Here is a 15,146-nt window from a genome sequence, read left to right as displayed (position 1 = left end):
CACAGGATTGATAAGAGGTAAACCAGGTCAAAATCTGGCCGGGAAAGCCACTAGAGCACTTGAAGAGCAGAGGTCCCGGTGGCAGCGCAGTGCCCACCAGCGTTGTTAACGGGGTAGCTGCTGCCACTGAAGAAGTGGTGGGAGCATCCAACTAACATTCCTGTTCTCTGCTTAGCATGAAGAAGGAAGATGCATGCCATGAGGATGAAGCAGTTTCCAGGCCATTAGTAACCTGGAGACTCATGAGACTCCCAGATCCACCACAGATCCACAGCTGGGATAGCGGCCACGGCGAACTTGGGCAGGGTTTCCCATGCCAGACCCCATCGGACCTGGCGACCGGCGGGATCCGACTCCCGCTGGAGGTGGCACCAGCCTGGGCTCCAAGTGTGGGCAGGGGAAACTGTAAGCCCTGGAACGATGCTGAAAACAAGTGAATTCCTAAAGGACGGACAACCCACAAGCTGCTCCAGGAGTGTCCTCTCCTTCTATGCGCTGGTGGATGCTGAGGGCTGTTTTTGAGGTGCTTCCTCAGCCCTCCTTGTGGGCTATGAGGGAAGGAAGGGAATTGAGTCATACCCATCTGCCCTGTAGCAGGGGCTAGTGATGTTCCTGGTGACCCCATTGTTGCGAGGACCCAGGGAAACAGGAGGGCGCTGAGATTTCTTCCATCCTTTGGGTTTCAGAGCGGCCCCCGCGAGCTGCGCCCCGGGCGGAGCGGAGCCCCACGGTGTGGGTGGGTGCCCGCGGGCCCGCGGGAGGCTGCTGCCATCCCGTGGGCACACAGGGAAGGGCGAGCTCAGGGCTGGCACCCCTTCCTCGGCCCCAGCTCCCCCAGCGGCTCTGCCCCGGGCCCCGACAGTGCTGGAGGTGGCTTCGGCACAGGTCGGTGACTCCTCCAGGCTCCTTGTGCCTTCTGGCTGTGCCTTCTCGCCCACGCCCCGCCAGCTGCACCAGAGCTGCCACACAGGGCTCGGGGCTGCTGCCCAGCCATCAGCTCCTTGCTCCTCATCAGCAACCAGCACACAATCATGGGCTACCACCTTCTCACGTGCAAGCCACGATGAGCTCTCTAAAGCCCCAGATCCGGGAGCCACATCCTGGTTCAAGGTGATCAGCTAGTGGTGGCAGCTGGAAAGTAGGTTTCCTATGTTTAGCTCTGGCCTTTTTGGGTCCTGCTGTTCATGGGACTGGGACAGTGCTAGTTTCTGCACACCTGCTTCCCTCAAGGGCACCCACGGTGCTCCACACTCACACATGTCATGGCAGCCCTAAGCCACAACTGGCACAGGGTAGCATGCTGGAGAGAGTGAGGACTCAGCTGGCTCTGGGGCAGGGCAGGGACAGCTTTAGCCCAGAAGCCTATTGCACTCAAAGGGGCTCCATGTTAACCCCTCAGCTCTGAATGGGATTCCCTACCCCTGGCTGAAATGCAGGGTGTTCTGCTCCCAGCTCAGGGCAGGGACTCCAGTCCTGCCTCAACTTCTCCTGCAGCCCCCTGGACAAGAGGGGGTAGTGGACTGGGAAGGAGAGAACAGGGGGAATGTGTGGGGCTGTGGGGGCCTGGGTGCAGCCAGCCCTGTGCCAGCCATGTCTCCAGCCATGTGCCATCTGTCTGTCTGGTGCCTGTCCAGGTCCCCCAGCCACAGCCCCTCTCCCCAGTGCTCACTTTGGGAAGGCCCTCCCAGTGGAGAGAAGAGGCAGCACCCTGCCCTGTTCTCAGGTGGTATCCAGATCACCTCTGCTCCTCAAAGACCCTGCTGCAGCTGGCTCAGAGCCAGGCAGGGCTCTGGGTGCAATCTGCCTTCCCTGTTCCTTGCCCGTTGGTGAGGTGGTGAGAGCTGGCTCATGCCGCTGGGCCATCTGCTCCAGGGGAGCCCACCAGTGCCAGGCCCCCTGCCAGGCGAGCCCCCTGCGCCTCCACGGGTGCTAAGAATAACCAGCGCCGTCAGCAGCCTCGGTATTTGCAGCACCGCCAGTGCCACCCCCATGCCAGCCTGCTGGGCACAGGATCCATCTGCTGCCTGACGTAAGTCACCAGCCGTGGGGGAGATGGGGGGGCAGTCTTGGGGGCCATGTGTGGCTCTGAGGAGGGGTCCTGTCTGCCTGCCCCCCCCCCCCCCCCCCGAGCTCAACAGGAGGCTGTGTGGGACATGGAGGTATTGCTGCCCAGCACCCAGCATGGGGAGCTGCCTGCCTTTCTTTAGTCCTGCTTTTCCCAGTGTTCCACAGACACCCTGTCCCCAGCTCTGCAGCACCCCTGGGAGATTGGGGCAGCCCCCAGGGCTGGTGCCAGTGGCTCTGCCTTCCTGCCTGCAGAGGGATGGGGAGCCAGCAGGCTCAGTCACCTGGAGTCTCCATGAAGGGAGATGAGCCGGCCCAGAGGTGGTGCAGAGCAGTGTGTGGGGCAGCTCCCCTGAGCACCAGAGCAGCTCTTTCCCCTGTGTGTGGGGCCACATGAGCTTCATGTGTTGGGCAGAGATCTGCAGCTGGCAGAGGAGTGGGCTGGGGATGGCTTTAGCTGTGGCCACTCTGTTATTGGGGGGTCCCACCTGGACTATTCCCCAGGAATGCAGAGCTACTGCTTCTCCTCTGGGACCTATATGAGCTGCATTTGCCCCTGTGCCCAGGCTCTGAGGAGAGGATTCTGCAGGGACACTGTGCTCCTACCAAGGGCAAACAGTGCAGAGCCTTCTTCCCAGGCAGTGATGGTGAGCCATGCAGAACCAGGCTGGGATGGTTTCTCTCTGTGTGACACTCCAGTAAATCATATAGGATATGCTGACAGCCTGGGCCAAGGCAACCTGTGGCATGTGGGGCTCCTTGCTCTCCTTTTGGCATGGGGACTCACACAGCCCCGGGAGTGGCCCTGGGCACAATGGTAATTGTCCAGGGGCATTGCCTACTGAGACAGAGGGTAGTGAGCTATTCCAACACAAGGCTTTTCAGCTCATTGAGGAGAGATTAAAACCAAGCTGGCATTTCCACAGGATTGATGAAAGCCTGGGGTTGTCTGGCAACAAAGCGGTAAAACTTGCTGTTCATCCGCATGGCAAGCACTAATTGGCATCGAGAAACCATCTTCAAGCTCTGTGAGGAGCGCAGCAAAGGGTCATAGGAGCTGCAGGGATGCACTGGGGGAGTATTGAAATCATTATGGCACCCAGGAGTGTGGGTGCTGCTGGGAGAGCATGGGGTGGGCAGGCAAGGCTCAGCTCTGTGCCACTTCGCCTGTTTGGAAATTGGGGTTTGGAGTTGAGCAATCTCTGCCCGTGGTTTGAAACTGGGGGCACTCCCTGCAAAGGACAGGTGAGGTTTGGGGTAGAGGTTCAGTAGGGATGGAGCCATACTGGTCGTTTGGGCATTTTCAGATTTAAATTTTTTTCTTTTGTAAAATAGCCTATGCTTCCCTCTGGTGGGGAAGAATTGCTATGCCAGGGGAATAAAGTCTATGGATGCAATTAGACATGTCATACCACAGTGAAAAGCCCTCCCTGGATGCCCACAGTGGCTGTGGGTGATGAGCCACCTGTTGTGCCACCCACAGGTAATGCCCCTGTCTCCTGTGCCTGGAGCTTTGCACCTACCTACTTTCCTGCCTTCATTCCTAGCCTGTGATTCTCAACACGTTCCCAGGCGTCAGGGAGGTTGCTCCCCTCGCTGGTTTTTTGTTCCTGCTTGGCCCAGGTGAAATGAACCCAGAGGGCCCCAGAGCTGTTGGCTCTTGCACCACTGGAACAGAGGACACGGCATGGTGGAAGCTTGGGGAGGAGGTGGGATGGCAGGGTGTGGGATGTGGGATGCTGGACCCCACTAGGATCATCCCAGGTCAGGTGCAGATGGGGCAGCTGAGTTGTTGCAGAGGATACACAAGGTGGTGGGAGCCATCCCTCCTTCCTGCAGCGGACTCAGGAGCACACAGCCTCCCAGGCACGAGTGTATGTGTGTGTGTATGTGTGTATGTATGTGTGCATACTTCCCTTCCTCATCCTCACCTCTGGGGGGCTTCTCTGTGCTCCAGCTGGTGTTGGCAGTCATGGCAAGTACCAGGAATATATTATTTTTGAAAGAATGTACAAATATTCAATGAGACATTACATCTTTCCTCCAAGACTCGTTACCTGCCTCCCCACAGCAATAAACTCCAGTTTTGAACGTTTTGAATTAAGAAGTGCTTTTGGCTGTGAGTCCCTCTTTCCAGCCCTTTTGGGGAAGGAGGAGCAGGGTGTGCTCAGGAGGTGAGTGCCTCAGGGCTTGCCAACACACCCACCCTGCCAGCTCAAAGCAGCAGCAGTGGATTTAGCCTGAGGTGCTGTTGCCTGGCACCTGCTGGTCCTGCAGGTAAACCCATTACTGGTGCCACCACAGAGTGGTGATGTCCCACTCCTCTGGCAGGGCTGCCTGGCATGTTGCTGGAGGTGAAGCAGATACATCCCCCTCCAGGCTCATCTCTGGGGATTGAAGGGTCACAGGATGGGAGCACAGTGGGCTGCAGGTATGTTTGTTTGGACTGTCCTGGCTCCTCCTGGCTGGGTACCAAGCAGGCCCTCAGACTCTGAGCCTTGTCTGGAGGGATTTTGGGGATGCCACCGTGCTCAGACCCTTCCCTCAGCCTATTTCTTTTGCCCAGCCTCCTATACCTGTCCTCAAATTCCCATGGTGGGCATGCAGCAGGTAGGGAGACCTTGGAGACCTTCTTGCCCTGGAAATCTGTGGCAGTGTCTCAAGGAGCAGTGCCTGATTTGGCCCTCACCTGTGGCCACCCTCGAAGACACAGGAGCTTCTCCTTCAGTCCCTCTTCTCCATCTGCCCCGTGCTCACAGCATGCTGGCACCAGGCAGGGAATGGTGTTTGCTCAAGGCTCAGTGTAAAATAATCCCCCCCACCCCTCTCCTGGGGTTGATGAGTGCCTCCACCTTCAGTTTGTCCTGTGAAGGTGGAAGAGCCTCAGTGTCAAAAGTTGCTGCTGGAGGAGGTGTGACACAGCAGCTGGGCTTCCAAAAACACCTAATTTGGGATATTAAAAAATAATCATCCCTGCAAAGCAATTCATTTCTCTGGAAAGCCCCTGCAGTTTTGGAATCGTTTCTTCCCTACACTTGTTAATTTATGGGAGACATTTTAAGTGTTAATTTACAGGAGAGATTATAACTTATCACAAAGCAGAAGCAGAAAAGCCATGGTTACAATTTCCAAGTCTGACTTTAATTAACACCACTGATGGGCTGCCCAGCTGTAGCAGTACCAGGATCTGCCACACAGTAAATCCTGCCTGAAGCAACTCACTCGAGTGACCGCAGAAATGTGGGCTTTATTAATATCAATAAAGTTGCTTTATGGCAATTTAACAATTTAGTCGTGCTCAATGCTTATCCAGTGGATGGCCAGGTGAGTGGAGAAAGTCTTGCCCGTGCCAAGTTTTCTATGGCCAAGGATGAAGATGGAGGCTGGCCAAGCTGTGGAGATGAGCTGGGCCTGTTCTGGCTGCAGGAATCGAGCACTGACCTGTGGCTCCAGCTGCCTGCCCCAATGTGTCTCGGTGCTGGGGTCTGTGGGGACGGTCCCACTCACAGCCTGGCCAGGGAGAGGCAGCACTGCCTTGCTGTGGTCACAGGGAGATGTTCCCTGGCCGCTCACTCCCTGAGACGCAGCCTCAAGAGGGGCAGCCCCGGGTGTGTGCAGGGACCTTCTCGGGGGGCAGCATGTACAAGGGGCTCGCAGCTCCCTGCGTCTGGTGGCTGTGCCCTGGGTGGTTCAGCAGCAGCACAGCACAAAGAACCAAGGCAAAGGAATAGAGAGGAATCGCTTGAGTTCCAAGGAAGTTTATTTCCCCAGGGGAGTCAGGGACAAGCGACCTCAACTGAGGCCAAAAGAACTGCTTTTAAGGAAGGGAGGGAATAAGGGGAGGACACAACTTTTCACCTACAGGAAGGCATTAGGGCAGGGGTGCACGGTAAGGGCTATCTAATAGAAGCCAAGAAGGGGAAGGAGCAAACCTTACAATCCAATCTTACTTTGAGGAAAGGATGAAGGACAGGGAACATCCAGAGTAAAAAGGTGTGCTATCTTTGACAGACAGGGGTAAGACAAGGGAATGAGGGAGGTACAAGCAGACTGACAGGGGGATTGACATACACTTGGTGGGAAAATCTTGGGGTAAACAACTCAGGATTGAACCATCAGGGAAGCCAAATGGGGTACGAGGAACGAACCATTACAAACTTATAATAAGGAATATTACAGAAGAACAAACTGTAAAATAACAGACTACCACAGAAAAGTAAACCTGTCACCCCCAGATCCTTACATGCTGAGCTGGCTGGCGTGGGGCAGTGCCATGGCAGAATGGGGGGCCTGGCTGCACCAGGGCAGTCGGGGGCTCCGAGCAGCAGCAAGGGTGGACAGTCCTTCAAGGTTACATAGAGAAGGAGCTGTACTAATTAATGATGTCCCTGTGCTGCTTTTGGGGAGGGAATGAGTGGAGCTGCGTGTCCCATCAGTGCTGGGGCAGTCTCCCACCGTGGAGATGCCTACGGTCATCCTGGGACTAGAAACTCTCTGCCATCTTCTTGGCAATGACACCAGAATGCACCCCTTGGAAGATGGGTAGGTGGCAGGAGCTAGAACATGATACACACACTGAGCTCTCTTCTGGAGGGTGCATCCCAAACCCTGCATCCAGCTGCAGAGTTGTTGTGGAACCAGCTGTGCTCCAGTGACACCCACATGGCTGACCTGTGCTGTCCCCCACCCAGATCCTTCTGGGAGAGGACATCCTGCTCTGTACAGCTCACCTGTCCCCAGCTGCAGGTGGTGAGATGAGCCGGGACCCGTGACGGCCAGCAGGTGCGGCAGGTTTGGGGCAGGTCCCTGTCCCTGCTCACAGCACAGGAAGAAGCAAAGACGCCTGTGTGCAGACACTGAGAGGCGTGCGAGAGCAGCGGCACACGGGGACACGGACACACGCGGGGGTTCCCCGTGCTGGTTCCCCGTTTCTATCTCCATCCCCGGGCAGCAGCCACGGGATGGCAGCAGGGCCCAGCGCTGCCGCCAGGGCCGTGGCTGCAGGAGCGGCCTGTGGGGCCCTGGGGAGCCTGCGGGGACCAGAGGGGGGGCCGGGCAGGCCCAGCGGCAGTGTCCCGGAGCCAGGGTGTCCTTCGTGGAGCCCGGTGGGATCTGAAGGGGAAGGATGACTGCTGGGCAGCGATAAACTGGCAGAGCCGGGGACCAGAGGCAAGGAGCAGCCTGGAGGCCGGACCAGGTGGGCAAGGACGGGTCCCAACCTCCCCAGGGGCGGGGGCACAGCACCCACCTGCCCAAAGGCGAGGGCTACGAGGTACCACAGTGTAAGGGATGCGATCATAGAATCATAATTTTTGTTGGCAAAGACATCTGAGGTCACTGAGTCCAACAATTAGCCCCGCACTGCCCTGGTCCTGTTTGGCCCACAAAGCCTCCTGAGCCTTTGATCCCAATCATTACAGACGTAATGAAAGCACTCCGGCTGCCATCCCTCTGGTGGCCGCCTGTGCAAACACCAGGGGGGAGAGCAGCCCTAAGGAATTAAAGTCTTCCCACAGATTCTCTAGCAAACGGCTTCTGATCCTACAGATGGCCTTTGCACAGGAGGATACCTCTGCACAGGCATGAGCGCAACCCCCCAGTCTGATTCAGATGTTTCACACCTCTATCATACTTCTGGACTTGGCAGAGAAAATAAGGTCCCAGGCTGTTGGCTGCTGGAACCCAGGAGAACATGGAGCTCTTTTGGAAATGCTTCCAGTGAATGAGGGATGCTGCTGGCTCAGCTGCAGAGGGCTCTTTGGATGAGAGAATGAAGGCTCTTTGCATCCATTGAAATGTCCCAGAGACGGTTCTGGGGTGATGACGTGCTCTCACAACTGAGAAGGGTTGGGAAAAGCACTCAGGGCAGCTGTAGCTGAGGACAGCAATGACAAGAAAGATCCGGGCCAGCATGGCAAGGTTGGTCCTGCTGGCAGCAGAATCCCTTGTTCCCATGCTTTTGAAAACAGGAAGCCAGTCCCAGGGAGATGGTGGGGAGGAAACCATGAGGGAGGAGCTCTGTGGACCCCTGGACCTTTGCAAAGGGCTCCTTGTTCCCACCTGGATTTCTGGTTCTGCTTGGACTCTGTGAGCTGCTGAGCTCTTTTTCTCAGGCAATGTCCCTAAGCCTCAAACAGGAATTAATGGGCTCATGAACGGAATGTGAGTCTGAGTGGTTTAGGGAGAATGTCACTTCTAACAGCTGGCGTGGGAACCAGGTACATGAGTGGCTGCAGGAAGGTGGTGGGTGGAAGAGCAGAGTCCAGCCTGGCTGCAGCTGTGTGGGATTCACAAACAGCCCCAAAGTGCTCATGAGGTAACTGGGGCACTGATGGGATTGGCACACTGTTAGCAGTATGGGGATTGCAAACTCCAGGGCTAAGTAAACCAGGTAGCACAGGCTGTGCTGTGATGGGCTACTATTCAACCAGCTGGGAATTGCTCATCAGAAGCTGGTGCAGAGCAAAAGAATAAACAGCATAAATAACTTTAGAATGAGGTAAAAGTTTGTTATAAGTTTAATGTAATTAAGGTAAATTAGTCATTACATAATGGTGAGACATGGACATGTAACAATGCCCTTTGGGTCAGTCTTATTTGCGTGGCCTTTATGAGTAAGAGCTGCTGGGATCCCTCTGTGGTGTAAGTGGGTGCACGATGAGGGGAGCACCTGCACCCTAAGTGATTGGACTTGTGTTCCTGAGCACAGCCTCTCTCACTCTCCAACATCCAGGCTGGGTTTCCTCAGGGACAGGAATAGTCTCAGCACAAAGAGAGAAGACAAGGCAAAATGCTTTCCTGTCAAAGCCTCATTATTCAAATTCAAGCTCCTCTTCAAAAACCAGAATGTCAAGAAACAGCACAGCTCAAGCACCAGTGCTCTCGTGGGAGAAATGTTAAAAGTGGGATCTTAAGTATCTAGTTTCTGTAACACAGGAAAGCCTTAGGTTGGTTGTGCCCTGATGGATTCCCCAGGATGACTTCAAAGGAGCCTCCCTCCCCAGCCCCCAGCTCATCACCGGTGTGGGGTTTCATCTGAGGAGCCAAAGCCCAGGAGACAGAGAGGAGCCCCTTAGAAGCTGAGGTCCTGGGAGGCCTTGGAGGGGTGGTTTTGGTTTCAACAGCACATGGTAAACCTCATGCTCAGCCCTTTCCATTTCCATGCTGTGTAACAGTCTCCCTGCTGCTCGCCTGAGTAGCGCAAAGGTGCCTGGCCAAGGTAGTGCCCCCAAGGTGGGGGGGGCACAAATGACCTTCCTTACCCCAAAGAACTTCTTTCCTTGAGCACTGCTTTGGGAGATGTGTGAGCAGGGAAAGACAGACCTGGTCCCTGGAAGGACAGCCCTGGTCCCAGACCCTCTCCTTGGAAGAACATCCTGCCTGCTCCCTGTTTGCTCCCTGGGGGACAAATAGCCCTGTTTGTCTGCTGCAGCCTGGCTTGTGCTAGATATCTTGCAAGGCCTCAATTTAAACAATGAGGGACTTCTGATCACAACCTGACACCAAATAAAGGACAAACCTCATACAACTGAGCTGGGCTGTATGTCCATTGGCAGTGTCCTGCCCTTGGGAGGCTGCTTGGGAATGCGGGCACTCCAGGGACAGCAGGGAACAGGGTGGCTCACAGGTGGATAGTTGTCTCCACGGGAGGACAGAATTCCCAGACCCAGACTGGTGCTAGGGCTCTGGCTGTCCCAGGGCTGTGTCTGGACTCAGCACTGCTGTTGCCCACAGGAAGGGCCTTGTTCCCAGGTCTCTGCTCCCATATTTCAGAGCTGGGGTTTTAAGCCCTTGCAATTTCCCAGTGAAGGAAATCCCTTGGCACCCTGATCTTTGGCACCCTTTGAGTGCTTTGCGGCATTCCTGGGAAGAGGGGTACCTGGCTGGGAAATGAAGATGATTTTTCTGCACTGTGTTCCTGTGGGCTCACATAAACCCATTCTAAACTCTCTGAGGATCCAGAGACAGGAGTGAGGAAGAAGGGCAGAATTCAGCCCTACCATCAGAAACAGCCCTTGCTTGGATGTATTGTCAAGCATCCTCAGGGCTCATCAGGGGTGGGAATAACCTGCTTTTCCTTCTCTACTGCTTCCTTTCCATTAGCATCAAGTTTCAGCAGTGTGCTGGCACCATGAGCTTTGGCTGCTGCTGTCTGGGACACTCCTGTGTCCATGTGAAGTCCTGCTAAGGCTGACCTGGAGGGGACTTCCTGCCAGAGCATAAGGACATGGACCTGAGGTGACAGCAGACATCTTGCTGGGTGAGAGCTGCCTTGGTCAAGGTTTGTTCAGCACAGATTGTTTTGTCCATTAATTGCTGGTGCATAACCAAGGCACATTCAGCATCAGGTGTATCCCACACAAGGGGCCTCAGGAGATGCTGATGGACCTGACACATTGAGCAGAGTCAGCCTGGTCCCTCTTGCCCCTCGTGATGTTGGTGCATGCTCTGGGTATGCCTTCCCAGTCTAGGACTCCTCCTGGCTCTCCCACATCTTCTGGTGCTAAGGAGGGTGTCAAGGGCCACGCTGAAGCATGGGGCAGACTCCCAGTCACCTCTGCCTCAGAGCAGTCCCTCACTATTGTCAGAGTGCTGCTCCGGTGTCGCTCCTGCAGAGCTGCGTGCCCCAGCTGTGTCCAGCTCTGGGGGCACGTGCCCCCCGGGGACAGGCTTAGGAGGAAGGAGCTGGTGATGCCAGGAGAGAGACACCAGCTCATGCTGCCAGCTGGATGCCTCAGCATAGCCAGAAAATGGCACCAGCTCCCAGCACTGGGCCCCCACCCCATCCTGGGGCACGGCTCCAGCCATCCTTACAGTGTAACTTTCAGGCTTTTAATTAAATGTCCATGAAACACTCATTCGAGATGCTTAATTTAAAGTGAGAGCTAATTAATTTTATGGGCCTTGGCCACCTCTGTTTCATTTCTGAGTTAATTCCTGGGCTGTGCTGGTGGAGGTGCAGAGAGCAAGGAGTCTCTGGCTCCTGGGACAGTCTAGACAGCCCTAGCTGTGAGTGTGGCTGGTAGCCCAGGCAGAGCCTGGTGGCCCTGTGTGGGGCTGGTGGCCCTGTGCAGGGCTGGTACCTCACTCAACCTCCTTGCCAGGCTGGCTCTCACTCCAGCTCAGCTGAGCAGGAGGAAAATAGGGCTGAGTTGGGCCCCTGTCCCAGCTGGTCCCACAGGGCTGGACTCACACCCAAGCACCCCATTCCAGGGACAGGCTCTGCTCTGCAGCAGTGTCCCTGCTTCCAGGGACTGGCTCAGCATGGCCTTGCCTCACGCATTGTTTGCCAACCTTGCAAGAACCTTTTCCCCCACTTCAGAGCGGATTTGCTTTCTCATGGCTGGCCTCCCCAAGACCCCCAGTACCTTTGCAATGATTCCCTTGGCCATGGGAGCTTGGAGGAGCTTCTCCAGCAGCATCTGCTCAGCTTGGGGATGCTCAGAGCACTCTGTCCAGCCTCCCAGTCCCAGGGTGTCCCTGATTATGATCTCATTGGGAAAAACATAGAGGGGCAGCCAGCCTCCACCTGCTCCCTACACCTGTAAGCCAAATGGCCACCAAGGGGGACAGCAGTGGCACTTGGCAGAGCCCCTTGCTGCTGGCTGCAAGGACGCTGGGAGCCAGCCCACGAGACCTGGAGAGCAAAGCTCCCGCCACGAGCAGCCCAGGGCTGAGGAAGGGACAGAATTCCCTGCTAGAGCTGACACCATGCCTGAGGCATGGGAGGAGAAGGTAGGAGGAAGGGGTGGCCTGTCTCTCCCATGCTTCAGACCCACTGGGAAGGGGCTGTGGGTGGCTCTGGTGAAGGTGTCCAAGTATCCAAGTACTGGGGTCCTGCTGGAGCCGCTGGCATGGTGACCCCATGCCTGCAGAGCTGCATGTGCTGGTGCCTGCACCACAGGGAACACAGATGGGTTGTTTTTGAGGGCCTGGCAGACCTGCAGTCTCCTACTTTATGGCTGACTGTAAAGGGCCTGCTATAAACTGTGATTGAAAACATGAATCATCTCACTAATTAAACAGAGTTAATTCCATGCCAGGAAATCTGTCTCCTTGTCAGGATCTTTGTTTTCAAATGGGAATAAATCTCAGGCAAAGCTAAAGATTGGCTCCTGAACACTTTATCACCAAGCAGCAGTGATTTATCCTGCGATTTACCATGGCACCAGAGAAAGAACAGAATTAATAATAAATATTCATTTCTAAGCCACATGTGATAGTTTGAAAGACAAGTATCTTCTAGCGAAGGCAGGAACCTCCCTTGGAATGGAGAATGTAAAACCCCCCTCTCCGAATTATTATAATTTTGAAATTAAGGGGCTCTTAGGTAAAGATATGAGCATAGGGATAATAGTTCTTTACTAGTATGTATAACAAGGCAAACAAGAGGGCATTCAGGGTTCAGGATTCCCGGGCACTCAGGGTTCCGCATTCCCGGGGCACTCAAGAGTTTGGGATTCCCGGGGCACTCGGGGTTCGGGATTCCTGGGACACTCCAGGTTCGGGATTCCCGGGGCATTCGGGGTTCGGGATTCCCGGGCACTCGGGGTTCGGCATTCCCGGGGCTTTCGGGGTACGGGATTCCCGGGGCACTCGGGGTTTGGGATTCCTGGGACACTCCAGGTTCAGGATTCCCGGGGCACTCGGGGTTCGGCATTCCCGGGGCACACGAACAGATGTTGCTCGGTCCCTCAGGGCTGAGCTCCAGCAGTGACGGTGATTTCTCCCCGCAGTAAGCAACAGCCTGCCCGTCCTCCTACGCCAAAGAGCAAGAGAGCAGCTGCCCCAGCTCTCTCTTTTTACCTGCTCCCCATCCTAGCGGTACCTCTGCCCCTCAGAGAGAAACTTTCAGAGAAAAAAAAAAAAGGTATAGTCAGATGCTCTATTCTTCTTCGGACTTCAGACACAGTCTTTTGTCTTTTTTAATTACCCATAAGTATCCGTAAGTACCCACTAGTTAGTTTCTTAGCAACTTATAGGAAAAAAAAATCTGTAAGTAAAATAAAAAGAAAAAAAAAAGGAGGCAAAAAAAAAAAAAAAAAAAAAAAAGAAACTCAACCCCCAACACCACACCAAGCCTGGAAATGTCTAAACACCCACCAGAGCAGCATTACCATTCCACGTTCGATTTGGCTCTGAGAGCAACTCGCCAAGGCCAGCCTGGTGTGGTGAGGAAGATGAGGGCACTTTGGCCACTGCCCTGTCTGGCAGGCTCGGTCAGGGGGGGTTGTGTGCTCCTCCCACGTCGGCTGGTGAGGATGACAAGGAGGGCCACAAAGAGAGCTATTTGTGCTTTAGAGCTTGTAGCAAAGCATCAATCGATGTGCTGCCCTACTCTGCATTGCACTGGTTCCTGCTGAGAGCAGTTTGGGTAAGGGGGGCTTGATGCTCATATCCCCTCTGAATCACCAGACTCTGGGCATGGCCTGATTCAAGGTGGGAAGGAGATTCTCTGGATAGCCTAGGTTTCAGGAGAGGTATGCAGGTAGCCCAAGTCCCCATCCTGACCAGGTCTTTGTTCACTGTGGCCATGAGCCTCTCTCCTCCTGTCCGAGCAAGCTGGGACTCATGCTGTCCTCATGGGGCATGGTGTACCCACGCTCTTTGCAAAGAGCCTTGGCACTTATGCATGACAGTAAATCCCTGCAAATGCTGCTTGCAGATTTCTTTCCAGTGCTGGGAGAGCTGGAGGACCACATCACAACGGTAATGTTAATATCACAATGGTAACATCACTATGGCTGCAGCACTGTGCAGGTACAGCAGCCTATGGTGGGCTTTTTCTAGTGGGGTCCTGTGGTGGGACCACAGGTTCTGCCAGCCCCCAATCCTAAGGCTGTGCCTGGTCCCACCAGCTCCCATTTGCTTGTAGTGCCTCATTGGTATTTACAGAAGGTTTCCAGGGAGTTACCTCACATCCACCAGTTAGTGTCTCAACAATGACAGAGGCTGCATAAACACTGGAACAAGGCACGAGCAAACAATGACAAATAGTGCAAGATGTTCACCTAGGAAGATCCTCTGACCTGTGTTAGCAGCATCTGCACAAGGCAAGAGAGGATGTGGAGCAGCTCAGAGCAGTGGGTGCTGCAGCTGAAGCCAGATGTTCATGTTACTACAATGAGGGGGAAGGAACCCCAGCCCTGAAGGAACCTCCTTCTCCTCAGCCTGCGCTCTCTGAGTGGATTTATTTGCATTCATGTCTTTGCAGCAGCTCAGCCAAGCAGCCCACAGCATGCTTGCAGTCATGCAGAGTGGACTCAGCAATGGCAGCAGGAAGGACCATTATGGTGGGATGTGACTCTGTGTCTTAGGTTGGAAAATGCAAGATGTGGCTGGGGGTGTGTATTCTATTACCATCTGTATTAGACATGGGGCAGTTATCCTCTGTTAATTGGGCCACCTGTTAAAACCAGGTGGGGCAGTTTTCTTTCTCTCTCCCACACCAACCCTCCCTGCAGGAGATCTCTGCTGTCCATGGCCACTGAGTGTCCCTGCAGGGCGGATCCAATGCCAGCATCCCATGGGGAGCTGCTCCGCCCAGGGGAGGAGCCAAGCATTCCTGCCTGGGCACAATCTGAGCCTGGCACAGCACAGCAGCCTTTGCCCCCTGCATTGCCAGAGGAGCAGCTTTCTGCTGCCCTGCATGGCCAGAGGGAGCCCAGGCCCATCTGCAGCAGCCCTGGAGCTGCAGAGGAAAACTCCCCCCTTGTACAGGATCCCTGCTGCAGCAGAGCCACAGCTGGCACTGCAGGAGGGCTGAGCCCCCATGGTATGGGGCTGGGACACCGCCCTGGCACACAGGGGACAGGGCATGGTCTCACTCTGGCAATGTTGTCTTGTATTACTCACATATCTTTGCCAAGATAGAGAGCTCCTTAATTTCAAAATTGTAATAATTTGGAGAGAGGGGGCTTGCATTTTCTGTTTCAAGGGAGGCTGCTGCCTTCCTTAGCAGACACCTGTCTTTTCAAACCAAGGCACTCTGGGATGCCAGAAGAAGCTGCTTACAGCTGGGGCTGTAGTGCAGTTGTCGTGGAACATCCCCAGATTGGCACATCCCCAGATTGGCTTGTCCA

Source organism: Ammospiza nelsoni, chromosome 15 (genome assembly GCF_027579445.1).
Source record: "Ammospiza nelsoni isolate bAmmNel1 chromosome 15, bAmmNel1.pri, whole genome shotgun sequence".
In the NCBI taxonomy this organism is placed as follows: domain Eukaryota; kingdom Metazoa; phylum Chordata; class Aves; order Passeriformes; family Passerellidae; genus Ammospiza; species Ammospiza nelsoni.
Note: the sequence above shows the minus strand (reverse complement) of the source record.